We start from the raw sequence: 10,263 nt of genomic DNA on the forward strand, positions 1-10,263 counted from the left end.
TCAACTATCTCCATTTAAAAATCACGTCAATTCTTAGTTCCGTTTTCCGTGAAAGACGGAAAACAAACAGACACACACACTTTCCCATTTATAATATTAGTATGGATAAAATGAACTGTGGTAACCAAAAACCGATTTTCCCTTTCCCGTAGAACGCCCGAAGATTCGTAGCATGGTTACGGCGCCTACGAACCGACGTCACTACGCTCAGAAAGTATTACAGCGTTTTCACATTATCCGATCCGATATCGGTTAGAGCATTTTCAGAATTGAGGACCCCCCAATTAGCGTAAGTTGTTAACAAAAATTAACTCGCTATCAGTTATGCTCGCTCGCTTTATATTAATGTACAAGGTACATTATGCCTTTAAAAATATTGTTGACATTTCAGAGTTATTATTAAGAATTATCAAGTATATTTAAAGAATGTATTTAATGTCACAAAATTTTGCTCAGTGCTTTAGCCTTTGCTATTTTTGTACTAGTCTATAAAACTGTTTTATAATAAACTTGTTTGTACTAGTTTTGTGACGACAATTAAGCATAAAATCTGTCTTCACATTATTTTTTCACATTCTGAGTGAATTGAAAGTTTATGTAATTAACACAAAAACAATATTTTTATAGAAATTTCACGCTTAATTATCGTCACAAAACTGACAATAAGTTAATTTAAATTCTGAAAATGCTCTTATAGCTGCCAATTCATTCAACAAAACATAAGAATTACGTTATCATATCACAAGTAATTGTTGTTCATGATAGTCACGCTATCGCTATCAGTGATGGTATCAGTGACGTAGAATCGTCGCACGCGCAGCCCGCGTGATGGAAAACCGTGCGAACTCTGTGACAGAGCATATTCAGTGGGAAATATTAATGCATTTGTTTTATCATGCATGCATACTTAAATTATATTATCAATAATAATTATCAATATCTACAATACATGTTTTGGATTGTAATGGTTTGAAAGCGGAATCCTTGTATAGATTTTTATACGGAATTGCGAATTGCGAAGGTATTTACAGTACAGGGCGAAGTACTATGTTATCACATCCTGTTTTGTGTCAGGACGGAATTTTTTGCCGCCCTTTCAAATGAAGATACCAAATAAGTATTTCTAAAAATAGTTCGTAGTCAGAAATATGATTTATACTAGAGATGGGCCGAATATGGACTTTGCCGAATACGAATATTCGGCCGAACATTCGGTTCAGCTCTTACCGAACCGAACATTCGACCCAATATTCGGTTACGCTATATTTTTAAAGCGGATGTTAAGATTAAAAACTAGGTGTTACATATATGTTACTACAACTATGTTCTTATGATTTAGTTAACAATAATTTAGTTTTAGGATAACTAAAACTTAGTTAAAACAACTTTGAACTATTCACAACTCTTAAACTACGGTTTTTTAACTTCTTTACAAAACAATTGTATTTATATTTTGTCGCATAGACAATTATATCTTTTTAGTCGTTTCTTAGAAAGCTACTAAAATAGGAGCTTATTATCCAATGGAATACGATCTGGATTAGTTATTTACTTTGTTTATTTGGTAAATATTCGGCAATGCAACCGAATTATTCGGCCGAATACGAACGTTGAAAAATTTGCCGAATATGCCGAATACCGAAATTTTACCGAATATTCGGCGCATCTCTAATTTATAGTAATTATAATATGATATATGAATTTATTCTGCATTAAGGTAAAACCCGCGGCCAAGTGCGTGTCGGGCCACTGGGCTGGTGGTGGCACCGCTCAGTGTAGGGTCCCGTAGTTTCCCGTATTTTTTTCATAAACTGTTTAACCTATTAAGTTCAAAATGATTTTCAATTTATTTTGGAGCGATTATTTCCGAAAACATTGACAATATCAAAAAAATATTTACGTAAACCCCTATTCGTTTTACAATACCTATATCACACGTTAGGGTTGAAATGAAAAAAAAAAAAACACTCACCACTTTACGCGTAGGGTGTAGGGTACCCTAATAAAACATTTTTTTCCACATTTTATTTTTGCACTTTGTCGGCTTAGTGATATGCATTTGGTACCAAATTTCAGCTTTCTAGTGCTTACGGTCACTGAGATTATCCACGGACGGACAGACATGGCGAAACTATAATGGTTCCTACTTCCTAGTTGACTACGGAACCCTAATAAAAAGAGAGCTGTAGGTATTTTTCGATTATTTAAAGAGTGTAAACGGGGATAAAATGAAAACACATTTGGACTTCTATATAGACTATGACCGGGATATGTATGTAGACCGTTTTGAAAACTGAAGGAACCTGGATGTCAAAGTGAAATATCGGAATCTCGACAAAAATCTGTATGTCAGTCTATCCGTGAATTAGCTAACAAGTACCAAACATCGCACGATTATGAAAAAAAAAAACGATGTCACAAAAACAACAGTTGTTTTTGTGACATCGTTTTTTTTTTCATAATCGTGCATTTCATATCACATGACCGCTACAAGAGCCCTCGAAGGCCACGTGACGTTGTTTTTAAATAACAGTAGGCTGGTGGGAGCGGCCCTTATCGGAACACACCCGGGACCTTGCTGATAGCTCGTGTGTCGAGGGCCTAATGAGCACCTGTTGGTTCTCTAATGTGGAAACGTTTTAGCATGAACAGGCCCCGTAGCCGAATGGCATTTCTCCGACGCCAAACGAAAGCGATACGCCGCTGGCTCTGTCGCGCCAATACGCAAGCGCGATAGAGATAGATATCTACTAGCGCTTCGTTTCGTGAGCGTTTCGTGAGCGATTGTGCCATTCGGCTAGCCACCCAGGAATCATATTTTGTAATCCATACTAATATTATAAATGGGAAACTGTGTGTGTCTGTTTGCTTGCCAGTTCTTTACGGCAAAACGGGGCGACGAATTGTTGTGATTTTTTAAGTGGAGATAGTAGAAGGGACGGAGAGTGACATAGGCTACTTTTTAGGGTTCCGTAGTCAACTAGGAACCCTTATAGTTTCGTCATGTCTGTCTGTCCGTCCGTCCGTCCGTCCGTCCGTCCGTCCGCGGATAATCTCAGTAACCGTAAGCACTAGAAAGCTGAAATTTGGTACTAATATGTATCTCAATCACGCCAACAAAGTAAAAAAATAAAAAATGGAAAAAAATGTTTTATTAGGGTACCTCCCCTACATGTAAAGTGGGGGTTGATAATTTTTTTCATTCTAACCCCAACGTCTGATATATTGTTGGATAGGTATTTAAAAATGAATAAGGGTTTACTAAGATCGTTTTTTGATAATATTAATATTTTCGGAAATAATCGCTCCTAAAGGAAAAAAAAGTGCGTCCCCCCCCCCTCTAACTTTTGAACCATATGTTTAAAAAATATGAAAAAAATCACAAAAGTAGAACTTACTCCTATAAACTAAAAGATGTAAATCTTATTGTAATATCTAATGTAAATATGTAGTTGTAGATATGTACATAATTGCCATATTTGACGATAATTGTATAAAATACTTATAAGTTTGATGTAATACAAATTTATATTGGGTTTTTATAATTAAATAAATTATTCTATTCTATTCTATTCTATTTATAAAGACTTTCTAGGAAAATTGTTTTGAACTTGATAGGTTCAGTAGTTTTTGAGAAAAATACGGAAAACTACGGAACCCTACACTGAGCGTGGCCCGACACGCTCTTGGCCGGTTTTTGTCTCTTCCTAACGCGAGTATATAATTTTCGTACCTAATGGGCGTTCCCTGCCACCTTCGATCTGAATCCATTAATATTATGATAGTTTCTAAAGCCTATCATATTAACAGCATCGTCTTTAAACAAAACAGTATCTCATAATTCCTTCACAGCTTATTGTTTCTGTGATATTTGGCATCAAAATTGAACAATTTTAGGGTCAAAATTTGGTTTTTTGGTCATATATTACTATATACCTACTTTAAAAATTTAAACCTCTCTTGAATTTTTAGAAAAGTCAAAAGTAAATCCAGACACCTCGATTTTATGTATGTGACACCCTTCGCTAAAATTAAATTTCGATAAAAGTGTTTTTTAAGACCATGTTTAAAAAATAAGTATTACGAATAGAGATAAAATATTGAAATAGATTTTTTTTTCGTTGTATTCGGCACACCTAAAAACCTGTAGGTGTATAACATACCATGAATTATATATATAATTTACCTAGTTATTACAATAACAAAATGGTTAAAAACATCTGGCTTATATTACTACTGAGTTGTTAGCTAAGATGACGGAATAAAAGTTTTTAAAAGCATTACGATTCTTTAAAAGAGTCATATCTTTAGTTTAGAGGTGATTACAATGTCTCAATAGATTTTTGTTATATCATATTCCTATTACATTTGTTTTTTAAAGCTTTTTTACTAAAAAAAGCGGCTCTGCTAATATGGCTCTACTTACTGCTCTCTTGGCACCCTTTATGAAAAGGTGAAAAATGAAATGAAAATGAAATAGTTATTTTTCAAGTAGGCATATTACAATGCGTATATGAACGTCAAATAAAGCTACGCCGGCTCTAACCCTACGCCTCAGCCTCGAGAAGATTTCAGTCCCCCCTCAGTTGGAGAGGGGTATCCACTATGGGACTGGCTAAGGTGTTTTAGGTACCTACATTACGTCAATAATAACATCTTAAAAGACACAATTTCTGTAAGTTTAAACGTCCAAAGATAGAACTTTTCCAGTGTTTCAGGAAATGGTAGAATATTTTACCCAATAACCAACCCGAAAATAAACATGACCGTGCTGTTTACGCCACCCTGACCTGAGGGTGTTGCCCCCGTTACACCTTAATGACGTCAGAGTGACGTTTTCCAACTCCTCAATAAGGTTTAGTACCTACTAGCCCGTACTCGGACAGAATACCAGCGCTGTGGCACTTGCGACAGCAATACGACAGCACATGCTAAGTCGTCACGTCTTCGCAATTGTGTCGTGATAAAAAAAATCTAAATTGTCAATTAGTAGCTAGTAATGTATGGGGTTCTTCAAAAAAGGAGTGTACCTACAAGTTTTTAATGGGTCGGCATCGTGCATGTGACACCCCTTGAGTTGCAGGCGTCTATACGTTACGTTGACCGCTTTCCATCAGGCGGACCGTATACCTGTTTGTTTTCCACCGACGTGGTATAAAAAAAAGTAATTAGTTCTGTAAACCTAAGTTACATTCTAGTACTTTCTTAATTTTTTTTGTCATGATGTTTTTATGCAATACAGTTTTTATCTATCTATCTTCTTTTATCCAGGCATACCCAGTGCTTCAGTAGAACAAAATTAAAAGTATGAAAAAAAAACCGGCCAAGAGCGTGTCGGGCCACGCTCAGTGTAGGGTTCCGTAGTTTTCCGTATTTTTCTCAAAAACTACTGAACCTATCAAGTTCAAAATAATTTTCCAAGAAAGTCTTTATAAAGTTCTACTTTTGTGATTTTTTTCATATTTTTTAAACATATGGTTCAAAAGTTAGAGGGGGGGGGACGCACTTTTTTTTCTCTTTAGGAGCGATTATTTCCGAAAATATTAATATTATCGAAATACGATCTTAGTAAACCCTTATTCATTTTTAACTACCTATCCAACAATATATCACACGTTGGGGTTGGCATGAAAAAAAATATCAGCCCCCACTTTACATGTAGGGGGGGGTACCCTAATAAAACATTTTTTTTCCATTTTTTATTTTTGCACTTTGTTGGCGTGATTGATATACATATTGGTACCAAATTTCAGCTTTCTAGTGCTTACGATGACTGAGATTATCCGCGGACGGACGGATGGACGGACGGACGGACGGACGGACAGACAGACATGGCGAAACTATAAGGGTTCCTAGTTGACTACGGAACCCTAAAAACCAGACACAGTGGACCGATTTCCATCAAACATGGCTAAGAACACTCCCGACTAATTCAGCTTTCAAATAAATAAATAAAAATCTAGTTTGGGAGCTACGATACAGAAACGTCAAACTTACACGCCCTGTCGTTTTTGCGTCGGCGGCTAAAAGTCTCGATATTTACAAATTTTACAATAAATTGCGCGGGAGGTCAATCAGTACCAACTTTTGCATAGGTATGTATTTAATTTGTTGCCTTTTCTATTTCACTTTTAACATGTAACATACTTCGCACAAAATGCAAAATCTAGTTTATGATCGATTCGCTTCATAATGACAAAGGAGCAACAGGTACAGTCAACCAATTAGAACTATATCATAGTGACGTTATAAATCAGATTGTAAGAAATCTCTGACTGCTTGTCATTTTGACATGGTTGCAGAATGGCCTAGGGTTCCAATTCCAATTGGTTGACTGTACTTGCACCAAAGGTTCTGGTTCTGGCTTGCATTCTTCCAAAAATTCATATTCATACTTTTACAAGCGCCTTCTGCGCCCATATTAAGGGTGCATCGTTGCCCCGATACTCCCTAATAATGACGTCAACGTGACGTTCTAACGCAAACTTTCAGCACTTTATGGATATTCGGTATTTTTCCGGTAACATAACGGTGCAAAGATACCTACAGATAGGCGGGTAGATAGTGGCGGCTGGTGAAAATTTTTGCTAGGCAACACTGAGCAAAAATAAACCTACTTTGACATTAGGTACCTACTTTACTAGTAATCAATTTTAGGCAAGCCGGTGGGAATCGGCTTGTATGGACCAGCCGCTGCTGGTAGGTACAGTCGCCATCAAATATATCGGAGCGGTCGAGGTGGTCACAAATATCTGAAGATACCTCTTTTATCAACGCGATAAGTCGTGTGCAGGTATTTTTGGGCACCCCAGCCGCTCAGATATATCTGATGGCGACTGTAGGTAGTGTAGGTCTTTACAACCGAACTTTGTAAGGCTGTTTAAGGTCGATTTGTCTTGGCCTTTCTAATCCATGGCATTCTTATGAGTATTTAGGGATATCTGTAGTAGCGTACTCAGAGAAGGTCTTGTTATGCCAACCCTAAGATTATCCGATCCGATATCGGATAAAACAAGGATGTCAAATGAGCATTTGATGTATAGGATACCGGGTCGGATATTGTGAAAACGATCTAAGAGCATCAAAATCATGTATCAATTTATTTCGTGTTTAGTGTCCTTAATATTGTGGCCATGATTAAAACTCTCGCTTTTACTAGGTTCCCATGACGCCAGGGTCTAACTCCAGCCTTCTAAGCATGCTCTTCCAAATGACCTATAAGGTCAGATCGAACAGACTCAAACCGGTCTTTATCTCCTGACCCCCACCTGAACTAACCCCCCACAACAAAGTCGATAACTTATCTTTATGAATTATTATTAGAGTCAAAATGATATAAGCGCGTTGAAAATCATGAAATATAATAACTTTTAGAAGGAGGAACTTATGAAGAGTGGAAGTCTGTGCGGTAACTGCAAAAAGAGAAGAGTCATAGGATATATTGGACCCCTTACATTTCAAGCCTATTTTCTTTCTACATGTCTTCTATCTAAATATGTGTTTCTAACTCCATAGAAGTAAAAGTAGAATCGTAGTGTGTGTTCGATATATGGATCTTTATATGACCTTTTTTACTATATGACGGCTGATGGCAGAAATATAATGAGCTTATTGCAATATTTGCAATAGATGAAAATTTTCCCAATGCATGTGGACTGATGGATCACTATGACTACACATGCTTATAATTTTCCTGTAGATCAGCGGTTCTTAAACTTATTTTGAGGTTGTCTATTGTTTGCCCGACAGTCATTTAACATAATATTCATTTGCCCGAATCTAACTTGCCTGAATTTCATTTGCCCGAATGATTTGTTTACCATAAAAATCATATGACATACTCGTTGTTTATCCGAATATTACCTTCCATAATCATACAATGCCATACTATTTGTTAGCCATATTATTAAGTGCAATAATATGGTTTCATAGAATATTCAAACGCCTTAAGCAATTATTGCCATATTAATTGTTGCCCATATTATTACCTAACCTAACCTACTTTCTGATAGCAGTTTCATTTTCCAGTTGTCACAGTTCTAACCTAACCTAACCTACTTTTCCAGCAGTTTCATTCTCCAGGGGGTCACAGTTCTAACCTAACCTAACCTACTTTCTGATAGCAGTTTAATTTTCCAGGGGGTCGCAGTTCTAACCTAACCTAACCTACTGTCTGATAGTATTTTCATTTTCCGGGGGGTCACAGTTCTAACCTAACCTAACCTACTTTTCAAGCAGTTTCCTTTTCCAGAGGTTTACAGTTCTAACCTAACCTAACCTACTTTCTGATAGCAGTTTCATTTTCCAGGGGGTCACAGTTCTAACCTAACCTAACCTACTTTCTGATAGCAGTTTCATTCTCTAGTCCTTCTAGTACCTATTATAGTAGTTTTCGATTCTGCCAAAGCACATTATGGAAATTGACTTTTCTGGACGCTAATTTGTATGACAAATGATGGTATGGAATGTGGTAATTACGGATTTCGATTATTCTGACAAATGACATTATGGAAACTGACTTTATGGGAAACAAAGTTTCTGGCACTAGATTAATATAGTAAACAATGATTATGGCATAAGTTGTTATGAAAAACAATATTATGATTGTTGAATAGGATGGCAAATAAAATTATGGCAAATGAAATTCTGGCAAATGGGGGTATCCCTTATTTTGACGACCGGTCTGGCGCAGTCGGTATAGTAACCCTACCTGCTACGCCGCGGTCCCGGGTTCAAATCCCGGTATGGGCATTTATTTATGTGGTGAACACAGATATTTGTTCCTGTTATGGATGTTTTCTATGTATATAAGTATTTATATATTATGTCTGAGTACCCAGAACACAAGCCTTCTTGAGCTTACCGTGGGCCTCAGTCAATCTGTGTACGAATGTCCTATACATAATATCTTTTTTCCCCATGTAACCTCTTTGAATAGCAAAATATGTGACGGAATAGTTCATAGCAATCTTTATTTTAATAAATCTTAATCGTAATAGTAAAATCTAATCACTAGATTCTAATGTGAAATGTATAACTGTGTTTATTTTTACAATTGGTGAATCTTTGGTTTTATGGAAGAGAGTTGAAGTCGCATATCAGTCAACCAAAATTCACACGGAACCCCCAGAGAGGTTTTGCTCTAATCTATCCAGAAATATGTACGTGATATTCTCAAACAATTAGTGTACATTTAGTTTCAATAATGGTACATAAAATATTGAATAAGGTAAGTAGATACCTATACTTACTATATGGGTTGTCAGTAAGGTTGTATTTCTATAAAGCTTCAATTTGAAATCTAAATGATGAACACCCTAAATTTAGATGCCTGTTCTCTAGATGTTAGAAAACTCATTATTATTAAGTTGAAGTAGTTTATATTGAGTAGTATCTTTTTTAAGCTGGTTAAAAAGCCTTTCCAGTATCCTGTGGAATCCTCACATCCAAAAATAAATTAAATTTATTTTTGTGGATTATACTACCACAATCCACCATTCTTTGAAATTAATTTAAACGGTATACAGCGCGTGAACGTAATAAGGGCGATAAATTAAACCGGGCATATAATTCAATATTGTTATCATTATTTATGTAAGAGGTGTTTTTGAGTTAGGTACTCTTAATTGTCACCCCATAATGAATTTTTGAAAAATTTCCCAACAGCAATGTACTGTAAACGCGGTTGCGATGACAATCAATGACAACTGTCAACGAGCGTTTAACGCGAGTGTGTTTGCATTACGTTGCGGGCCGAATTAATTTGTATGGATAAAAAAAAATTAAGTAAAAGTTATTTAATTCCATTCTTTATGTCCTATACTCACCACCGTTAAGAGGTTCGCCCGTATTAGGTTTACATGTATGATGGAACTCATGTAGGTACTTATAAAAAGACGATAAAGTAAATTTAAAAAAATCCTTTTTGATAAAAAAATGTAGAAAATGGCTAAAAAAAGCAAAAAGAGAAGTGGCCCATGAGGGGATCGAACCCGCGACCTTCGCGTTATTAGCACGACGCTCTAACCAACTGAGCTAATGGGCCGATGTGGGCAGCGGCGAAAATACGTATCGGGTGATATAACAGGAAAAGCCCTGTAATGCAGAGCACACATGATATTTTAGTGCAAGCGTTTATGTAAATTGCAAAATGTGTGATGTTAATGATGTAGTATGTACGTATGAAATATTGAAGCAAGATAGGGATTGTTATTCGAAATATGTTATCTTATAGAATTCGAGGGGATTATTTTTATAGTTAGG

The 10,263-nt window shown here is 36.2% G+C and overlaps 1 non-coding gene across 1 annotated transcript; it reads right to left on the minus strand.

The window, feature by feature from the left end:
• Nucleotides 1–9,971: 9,971 nt before the first annotated feature.
• On the minus strand, nucleotides 9,972–10,045 carry Trnai-aau. Its single transcript has one exon. It is a non-coding gene; the product is annotated as a tRNA-Ile (tRNA).
• Nucleotides 10,046–10,263: the final 218 nt, after the last annotated feature.

Source organism: Leguminivora glycinivorella, chromosome 6, assembly GCF_023078275.1.
Source record: "Leguminivora glycinivorella isolate SPB_JAAS2020 chromosome 6, LegGlyc_1.1, whole genome shotgun sequence".
Classification (NCBI taxonomy): domain Eukaryota; kingdom Metazoa; phylum Arthropoda; class Insecta; order Lepidoptera; family Tortricidae; genus Leguminivora; species Leguminivora glycinivorella.